At 38.2% G+C, this 10,324-nt stretch overlaps 1 protein-coding gene across 1 annotated transcript in view; it reads left to right on the top strand.

Annotated features, from left to right (window-relative positions):
- Positions 1-611: 611 nt before the first annotated feature.
- Positions 612-10,324, top strand: part of rep15 (RAB15 effector protein) — an 18,813-nt gene continuing 9,100 nt past the window's right edge. Inside the window, exon 1 of the mRNA XM_043705620.1 lies at positions 612-656. The gene's annotated coding sequence lies outside the window, so the exon portion shown is untranslated. The remainder of the gene's footprint in view (positions 657-10,324) is intronic.

Genomic DNA, 10,324 nt, shown 5'->3' on the forward strand with positions numbered 1-10,324 from the left:
GATATGACAGATTTGAATAGGAGTCTTTATATAATGCTTTTACATTATAACTTGTTTCAGAAAAATATTCTTAGACAAAAATTGACACAGAATCGCATATGGAGATGTTTAGAGGGATGACAAAAAAAAGTACCAAAGGTAGATTCCAAGGAAAATTGTAGTGAAGTGAAGGAGAATTGCAGACCATAAAGTCCAGCCAGTTCAAGGCAGGACTGCCAATGGTGGAATGTTTGGAATCAGGGATGTGCAAAAGGTGAATTTGGAGAAAGCTGAGATCCTAATTGCATTTTCTGTTTCTAATTCAAATTTTCAATGTATCCATTCTAATTCTTGGGATTAGGGCAGGTTCATTGCAAGCACCCCAAAAAATTCTTTTTGTGATTACTTTGCATCCCATTTTGTGATATGTCATTCTTTTGTACGTTTGCAAAGCAATAATCACCTGACATCCAGCAAAGTATTATTGAAAACGCCTGTATTTGCAAGACAAAGTGTGATCTTTGCACTTATGGGTGTTTCACACAAATGTCTGTCTGAAATGCTTCTACTATTTGTTTAAAGATTGAGCTCATGTAAAACTTGGGAATAGATACACACCCATTAGACTGCAGAGTACATTCGTTCGGAAGCTGTCTTGAAACAAAATCGACAACTTGGTAAGTTGGATGTGCTTTTGAGTTATGGAATTGAGAAATGTGATTCTATTGCTGACAGTTTGCAAGAGCTCCAAGAAATTTAAAAATTAGCCATTAAAATGGTTAATAATTGCAAAAAAGATCCAGTTTGGTCTATACTGTTGTAGTGTAGCTTTAGTTTTGTAAACTGAAAAAATATTATAATTCAAAAAGATCTTTTGTGACTTCCTAAAATAATTTATAGCAATCAAATAGCTTTCTATCATGAGGGATTTTTGTTGAAGAAACACAGTAGCCAATTTATATTCAGCAAAGCTCCCAAAAACTGCAATACGATGAATGTCAAATAATAATTATTAGTGATATTGGTCGAGAGATAAATAGTGATGAATTTTTCCACCCTCCTTCAAATAATACTTTTTTTATATAATCACCTGAGAGACTAGCAAAGGTGTAACACTTCCCTTTGTGTTGCACAGTCAGTATTTTGTGTTTTTGGCCTTGGACTGAGGTTTAACCCATAGATTTTCAATTTAGAGGCAAGAGTGGCACTCACTGAACCATTCTTGGGAATGTGGTCAGTACAAGGTGTTTGACAGTTTTGGCATTTGGGATGAATTCAGAAAATAAGATGAAAGCTATAACTTAAATCATAAACTGGGAAGCAGATGGATTTTCAAATGTACTGACTTCAATATGGAGTGAAATTAGTTTGGGACTGAAAACAAGTTTGTGCCCCAGTGCTCTATGTCTCCCAACAGGCGGATCAGGTTATACATTGTAACTGAAGAAATCATTTGAATTCAACAGTTTGCTTCTCTATTGTACCTTTGACATGACCTAATTATACAGAATCATGGTTGGGAAATACAAATCAAACAAATAGTCAGTAAGTCATGGAACAAGGATGAGGAAACATTACTGGGAGATGGAGTTTCTAAAAGGTTGCTATCGGGGATGAAGTAAATGGGGCTTCGTGAGGGATTTGGAGTAACCAGTGTCATGAGGAGTGAAAAGAAGTGCCACAAAAACACTTAAGTTATTAAGTGAAACTTCGGGCGGCACGGTGGCACAGTGGTTAGCACTGCTGCCTCACAGCGCCAGAGACCCGGGTTCAATTCCCGCCTCAGGCGACTGACTGTGTGGAGTTTGCACGTTCTCCCCGTGTCTGCGTGGGTTTCCTCCGGGTGCTCCGGTTTCCTCCCACAGTCCAAAGGTGTGCAGGTCAGGTGAATTGGCCGTGCTAAATTGCCCCTAGTGTTAGGTAAGGGGTAAATGTAGGGGTATGGGTGGGTTGCGCTTCGGCGGGCCGGTGTGGACTTGTTGGGCCGAAGGGCCTGTTTCCACACTGTCATCTAATCTAATCTTATTGGAGTCAATACAAAGTTGGAGGAGTTTGGAGTAATAAGGTGTAGATAGATTACAAGACAAGAAGGCAGATCTTTAATGAAATGCTTTGAATGTTACCAGGAATGAGGGATTTTAGTCAGAAAGATTAGAGAAATTATTCTCCTTGGTGGAGAGAAGATTAAGAGGTGACCTTATTGAGGTGTTCAAAATTATGAACATTTTGACAGGAAAATGAAGGATATTCTGTTTCCATTCATTGGCATGTCAGTAACTACAGGTCACGATTTAAAAATTATCAGCAAAGGAGATGAAGAGAAACTGCTTTACATGGAGAGTTGTTAGGATTTCTAAAGCACAACCTGAGAGAGTGACGGAGTTGGATTCCATCGGAGGTTTCAACAGAGAACGAGATATATTTGAAAGTGATGAATTTAAAGTACTACAGAGATAGGGCTAGAGAATACAAATAGCTCTCTCGGGAGCCAGTACAGACACCTTTAGTCTAATGGCTTCCTGCCCGTAAAATTCTATGAATCTGACAGGAAGCCAATGTATTTTAGCACAGACTGTGCAATGTTTCATTCATATGTTTGCCAAGGTTTTAGATAAAAAGGATAGCTAGTCTTAGGGGTGTGGACCAGGGAACATTGGATGATTCACCACTTAGTAGGTAAATGTAAACATTTTAGTGGGTGTTTTGTGGCATTGCTAATGGAAAATTGATCATGACTAATCGGTTAAACAATGCAGAAAATCTTGCATTATCATGCCACTAACACAGACCCATATTTGTGCTAGTCTGTCTCTTTAAGGTCACAAAGTCTATTTCCAAATGGTTGTAGACTGATGTAAGAAAAAGACACAAAATGCATGGAATTCCTTTTTTTCTTATTCTGCTTTGATATTTTTATGCATGATGTTGGCATTTCATATTGATTTTTTTTATTCATGTATTTATTATGATCCCAGTTGACGTTATTACTGAAGAAGTCAAACAATAGAATAAATGAATCTCTTTACAGAAAGCACAAACTTGAATATTTTGAAATACTCAGTAAAATATATCATCTCATTAATCCCAAATAATTCCTTGATAGATTCCAAACAGATCCCCTTTACATTAACCAAATGAATCCCTTGTACAGTACTAACACCAGAAAAAAAAATCTCAACCATGATTCTGTATAGCTTTTAGGCCATCTTCAAATAACCTTATCAAAGTTTTATCCAAGCACTTACGATCTCAAACTATTGCTAAATTTCTTGTTCTTTGGTAATCTATTTTTAGTGTCTTCTCCATCTCTCAGGAGCACTGCTTTACACATCCTGCTTCATCCACCTGCCCCAAATGAAGCTAAAAAGTTATTTTTATATTTCAATCCACTAAGTTTAATAAAGAAAGCAAGTGTGGAAGTTTCTCAGTGAAACTTTGATGTACAATTGTTAAACTTGCTTGGCTGTAAACGCTCCTAACATAAATAAAGTCCATTAGTCTCAACGGCTACTTTTCCATCAAGTTGTTTAAGAGTAGTTACCGTAGCTACAGATATATTGGCACATTAATCACTAAACACTTCAGACACAAAGTCCCATATGTCACTAATTCAAAATTTAAAAATCCAAATTTAAAAATAAATGATATTAATATACATATATTATATATATATTAAAATCACCCTTTATCAGAGAAGGAATGTGGTCATCAATAGCTAGATCAGCTTTGTTGATATTTGCAAATTGCCCCCGAGGGGCTGGTGAGCTGCCTGTTGAACTACTCCAGTTGTTGGAGTGTGGAGACACCCACTGTTAGGAAGAACCTTGGATAAAATTCCAAGTGATATGGAGGGGAACTTATTGGTGGTGATAGTCCCATGCATCTGCTGCCTTTGTCCTTCTAGGAAGTAGAGGCCATGGGTTTTTAAGTTGTGGTTAAAGGAGCCTTGGCAAGTTACTACAGTGCATCTTGTAGACAGTACTCAGACTGTTAAAAGTGGTGGATGGGATCCTAATCAAGTAGGCAATCTGTCTTAGATGGTGTCAAACTCCTTGAGTGGTGTTTGCACAAATCCAGACAAATGGAGAGTATTCCATCATTTTCCTGATTTGTGCCTCATACATGGTGGACAGGCACTGAGGAGATAGGAGTTTTAGCCTCTGACCTACTCTAACCATGGGACTTATATGACTGCTCTAGTTCAGTATCTGGTCAATGGTGAGGATGTTGATAGTATGGAATTTAGGATTATGATGAGGAAACATTTTTCTCTTCGTGGTTTATGAAACTCTGGAACTCTTTGCCTCAGAAGGCAATATACACAGAGTAACTGAATATTTTTAAGACAGGTTCTTGCTAGGCAGGGGAATTAAGGATTACTGGGGGTGAATGAGAATGTGGAATTCAAAATGCAAACTGACAAGCTATAATCTTATTGAAACATGGAGCAAGCTGAATGGTCTACTTATGCTCCTAATTCATATGTTCATTAGCTTCATCAGTGGTCATACTATTGATAGTTGAATGGCTATTTTTAGAAGTGGTCTTTGCTTGTCACTTGCATGGCATGAATATTATTTGCAACTTAACAACCCAAACCTGGATATTGTCCATAAAACCTGGACAAGCCTATGAACAAGGATCGCTTCAGTCTCTGAGGAACTGTGAATGGTGCTAAACATTGTGCAAACAATAAACATCCCCACTTCTCACCTTATGATGGAGGGAAGGTTGTTGATGAAACAGTTGAAGATGGTTGGGCCTAGGAGACCAGCCTGAGAAATTCCAGCAGTAATGTTATACAATTATACAAGAGTTTTATCACTTTAAAACATATCAATACACAATTCGCAAAATTTAAAAACCTTTGATGTGTAATGCCTAGTATAACATGGCATAATATCATGTAACTGATATAATTAATAGCCTATAATGGATTTATAATACAGATCAGCCATGATTTCAGTGGAAGAATCAGCATAAGCTTAAATTATTGAACAGCCTCCTATTCCTATTTCCCATTGTAATGTAAAACTCTTATCACATGTATCCTCATCCCGTGATATGAAATAATAATGTTTCAAAATGTGTGCTGAACTATTTTACTTTGAACTTCTGTTCATTGGTGTTGATACCTGAATCAGAGATGGAAATATATAATCTGCAAGTTCTAGTCAGTGATGGCACTGATTTATCGTTATCACTGAACAATCAATGAAATTATTGAATATAATGATCAGTGAGTTTTCACTTAAAGCAGTGAAACCTATTGTAACTAACTGCAATGATAATGGTCAAAAGATAAATAACGTTCTTGGACCCCAAGTAAATAAATATGGGGCTTGACTCATGCAATCACTATATACCACTGATTGTAAATAGGTATAGTGTGCCTGACAGCTCAATTTAACATGTTTAATGTGTGGCTGAGGGAAGTTAGCATACTTTCTTATTTGTGCGCTAGTTTGCCTCGCATTTTCAGCCTATAACGCATTGCAAAGAAACAGAGCAAAATGTGTATATCTCTTCCTGTCAGTGCCCCTATATTGGCAAATTCCCTGCTATGCCTCCTTATGGTAATGCACACAAACTGGGTCTCCTGTAGCTCCAGCTAAAGCTAAGGAAGTCAGATGACAGTGTGTCCCTAAATGTGCAGGACCTCATCTTGTGGACACACTCTATTGCTGATGAACCAAACTCCCAACAAAGGGAATAACTCCATCATTTGTGGCTATCTTGGAATAGCTGAAAGATAAGGGAGTAAATACTGCAAAAAAAATCTGGAGTGGAGCCCATTACTGTCTCATATGTAAATATATTAACTCTTCTGCAACTCCTAAAACCAAACTGATGCAAAATACATTGCTGTGTATTCCTTTAGACCCAAACAGGGAGGTCAAGAGGCAGTTCCTGATATTTAGATAAACCAGGGCCTCCATAAATTTCCTCTAGGTTTGTGCCCTGGAAAGGACTGCCCAGTCTTGCTGCAAGGAAATAGTATTTAAATGTGATTTGCCCAACTCAATTGGTATAGCCAACAGATGCAACAGGTTATCTCCAACAGGAGAAGGAACCATTATTATGTCCAATTATTCAGCTTCGTCTCTGACTCTTTAAGGAGCTGACCTGTTCTATTCTATTTGCTCCAATAGGTGTTTGCAGTTTACAATCCATGCTTAACAAATAGGCAGAAATTATTGTACCAGGCAAACAAAATAAAGCAAATGAAAAGAGAAAAAGTGGCAGTTCTTTGACCATCAAGCTTGAACATTAGGACCATGCCAACACGGTACATACATAGCATGTGATGTGAAAGACAACTATGATCAGCTGTAAACTTGATAAGTTGAACATGAGCGTAGCATCCGTACAATAGATGAGGCTCGCTGAAAGAAAAACATTATATGTTTATAGAACAACAGAAGGGTTAAATGGAATTGAGTAAGAACATTGTACGCATCAACTGTTGAAACACTCCTTCAATGATAGAGTTGAAAACAAATGGTTCCGAAGATAGTCTCTCCATAAGTCTCTCAGACAAGGCCAGTTAATGTCTGCTCCACTGCAGAGGCAAAAGACCAGATCTATGAGGAGCTTAACGCAGCTTCCAACTGAATTCCTAATTCACAGTGAAGCTGACACCTTTTTTAAACAGTTCCTCTAAACTTCGGCTTTGGGACATGTTCTATCAATTAATCCATTCTCAATTATACATCAGACCCAAGCGAGATGATTCTGAATACACTAATATCCACTCAAAGTGAAATCCAATAGACTAGTAGACACTGCATCAATGACTACTATTCACTACTTTCCAGAAAATCCTGATGTCCTTCACCACAGAGAATGCAAGAAACGTTTATTAAAGATCATAAAGGCAACATGACCAAAAGTTCTAGTAAAAGCAAAAGTGGGAGAGGTCATCTTCTGCAATAAAGAGTTGGAGAGCTGGATGGAAAACTACCTTGGGTAGTACTCCAGGGAGAACACAGTCATTGAGAAGTTCTGGATACCATAGAAAGCTTGACTATCATGACAGTAATGGATATCAGCCCCACAGCAGAAGAACTTAGCAAAGCTACTGGCTCACCTGCCCTGGGCAAAGTTCTAGGTTCTGATGCTATACCTCCTGAACTGACCAAGCATGGGAATCCAAGACTCCTGCAGATTTGCACAGATTTTTAAAATCTCTGCTGAAGGAAGGGGAGAAGTGCCCCAGGATATGGGACAATTATAGCATGAGCATGACTATCAAAGCATCTCCCTGCTGAATATCATGGGATAAAGTGCTTACCCATGATGTCTTTGTCAGTATTGCTTCAGAATTTGAAGATCTATGATTTACTGCAAGAGAAATGCTGTGAATAAAGGAGACCATTATATTGTGTCTTCATTAATTCCAGCAAGGAATTTGGCCATATAAGAAAGGGCAAATAGTTTTCTCTGCTGGAGAAAACTATTGCCCATCACGGTTCAACTTGATCTCCTGTTTCCATGACCACTTGATGAATAAGATGATCCCCGACAGGGCATCAACAAACCCCTTTAGATTTTCAGTTGGATCAAATTGAATTGTGTCTTGGTAACCAGCACTTTCATCTCTTTGCTGCTGTCATACGCCTCCAGCCATCTCCAGAGGATGTTGTAAAGGTTTTTTTTTGTCATAGTTTTGATTATGAACTAAAATGAGAAAATAACTTTTAAGAACCATTTTTGTGAAACTTTGCTGCATTTCTTAAAAGCAGGTAATGTGACACTCATTGTAAGCACTGTTTGCACAGCTATTTGTTCATCCTGTAGTTGAAGTGTAGTTTCCAGATGAGCTGGTACCAAGGGTGTGTACAAATAGCGATTCAGCTGGCAATGTGTAGCTTATTGCTCTGTGATAAATAGTGACCAGTTATTAATAACAAAAGCCTTCTGCCTTACAACAACAACTATGTGATTGGTTCTCTGGTATCTAAATAGCTTGTGGCTATAAACAAGATCATGAAAAATGATCAGATCTACTCTAGCTTGGCAAATTTCCCTGTTCTCTATAATAAAAGCTATGTAAATGAAGGATACCAGTTTATTTTTCCTTCAGCAGTGACTTTAAGCTGTGACTTTTAATTAAAAAGTCAGAGATCTTTTATAAGTGTGAACCAACTATCCCAGAGAAAGAAGATTAAGAAGCAGCATTCTTTTTTTTAAATAGATATTTTTATTAGAAATTTAACATTTTTACAAGTTTACAAAAATAAACAAAACTCTCAGATATAAACATTGATATACAATTAGCCCAAATATACAATAGCCAAAATTTGACAAAAAAAAACAAAACAACAAAAAAAAAACGAAAAGAAAAAAAAAACAAACAAACAAAACTCAACTATCTACTAATCTAACCTACAACTAACCAGAGTGTATATTTAAGTCTCTTACATGCTCGGAATGTGTTAACATCAGATGTAATAAAACCCGTATTCGTGCGGGATTCCTCCCCCGAGGGGCCGCGGACCAGCCAGGTTCGTAGTCTCAATTAAATAAAAGCCCTTGTTAGGATAGCCGAAATATCTGTATTTATGTAATTCAAAAAGGGCTGCCATATTTTATAAAATAATTCGATCTTTCGGTGCACCATATTTGTAAGGAAGTCAAGGGGAATACATTCCATAATTAGTCTGTGCCAATTTGAAAGTCCAGGGGGGCCCCCCGCCACCCAGTTCATCAAAATATTTTTCCTTGCACAGAAAGAAAGAATAGAAAATAGTCTCTTCCCGTACGTGTCCAGGGAGGGAAAGTTCGAAAAGCCCAAGAGGAGAGATACGGGGTCCACTTTTACTTCCGTTCCTAAAATTTCTGTCAGGGTACTTGCTACTTTAGTCCAATATCCACGGATCTTATGACAGGTCCATAAGCAATGTACAAGAGTGCCCACCTCTATTTTGCATTTAGGACACATTGGAGATGCTCCTGCCTTAAATTTTGCCAATCGAACCGGTGCTATATGGGCCCTATGAAGTATCTTCAGCTGGATAGCCTGGGTTCTGTTACAAATAGTAATTCTTCTAGCATTTTCCCAGATATCATTCCACGTTTCTGTGGAGATTTCTAGTCCCAGATCCTGATCCCATGTTTTAAGCAGATTATCCATATCTCCCGATACTTCATCATGTAATAAATGATAAATATTACTGACGGAAGATACCCCCACTGGTCGTAGGACACTACATTCTCTATCGGATTTATAAAGACTATCTAATAACATAGTCTTCTTCTGTATATAATCTCGAATTTGGAAGTATCAAAAGAGATCTCCATTCGGTAATCCTAATTTCTGACGCAGCTGTCCGAAAGACATCAGGACCCCATCCTTAAATAAATCCCCGAGACATGAGATACCCCTGGATCTCCAGAGTTTAAAAGTGGCATCTGTTAACCCCGGTTAGAATCCCCATGCTCCCACGATCGGTGCATAGGGGGATGTTTTATGTGAATTACCCTCATTTTGCCGCATTATATTCCAAGCCTTGATTGTATTCAGTATTATAGGGTTTTTACAGTGATCTGTAATGATTTTCCTCTTGTCTGAGAATAAAAGGTTAATAAGTGGGTATTTTACTTGAGAAGCCTCGATGTCCAACCAGATTGATTGTGGATCAGACAAAACCCAATCAGCTATATAACTTAATAGGGAACTTAATTGATATTTCCTAAAATCTGGGAAGTCCAATCCACCCCTTGCCTGTGGAAGCTGTAGCTTCTTCAGCTTAATGAGGGGCCGCCTATGATTCCAAATAAAGGAACCCAGCCAGCCATATAATTTACATAAAACCGTCCTCGGCAGCATCACCGGAAGCATTATCATAGGATATAGGAGACGGGGCAGGATATTCATTTTGATTAATGCTATTCGACCCAGCCAGGAAATTGGCAGGTCTCCCCATCGCTGGAGGTCCTGCCTTATCCTTTCCAATAAATACACAAAATTAGCCTTATACAACTGACAAAATACTGGAGTAATAAAAATGCCTAAATATAAGAAACCCTCCAGGGACCAGCGAAAGGGAAAAAGGGAACCGTCCGCTAAGCGGGGTATCACAGCAAGGCCACCCATTGGCATAGCCTCAGATTTTGAAAAATTAATTTTATAGCCTGAGAATGCACTAAATGTATTAATAACTTGGATTAAGCGAGGAATGGACATCAAAGGGTTACTGAGGAATAGAAGAACATCATCTGCATAAAGGGTAATTTTATGTTTACCTGTACCAATCCTTGGGGCCACTATACTAGGATCAGCTCGTATAGCTTCTGCTAGTAGTTCAATTATTAGCGTGAATAACAATGGCGAAAGGGGACA

The sequence above is a fragment of the Chiloscyllium plagiosum genome, chromosome 16, assembly GCF_004010195.1.
Source record: "Chiloscyllium plagiosum isolate BGI_BamShark_2017 chromosome 16, ASM401019v2, whole genome shotgun sequence".
Taxonomy (NCBI): domain Eukaryota; kingdom Metazoa; phylum Chordata; class Chondrichthyes; order Orectolobiformes; family Hemiscylliidae; genus Chiloscyllium; species Chiloscyllium plagiosum.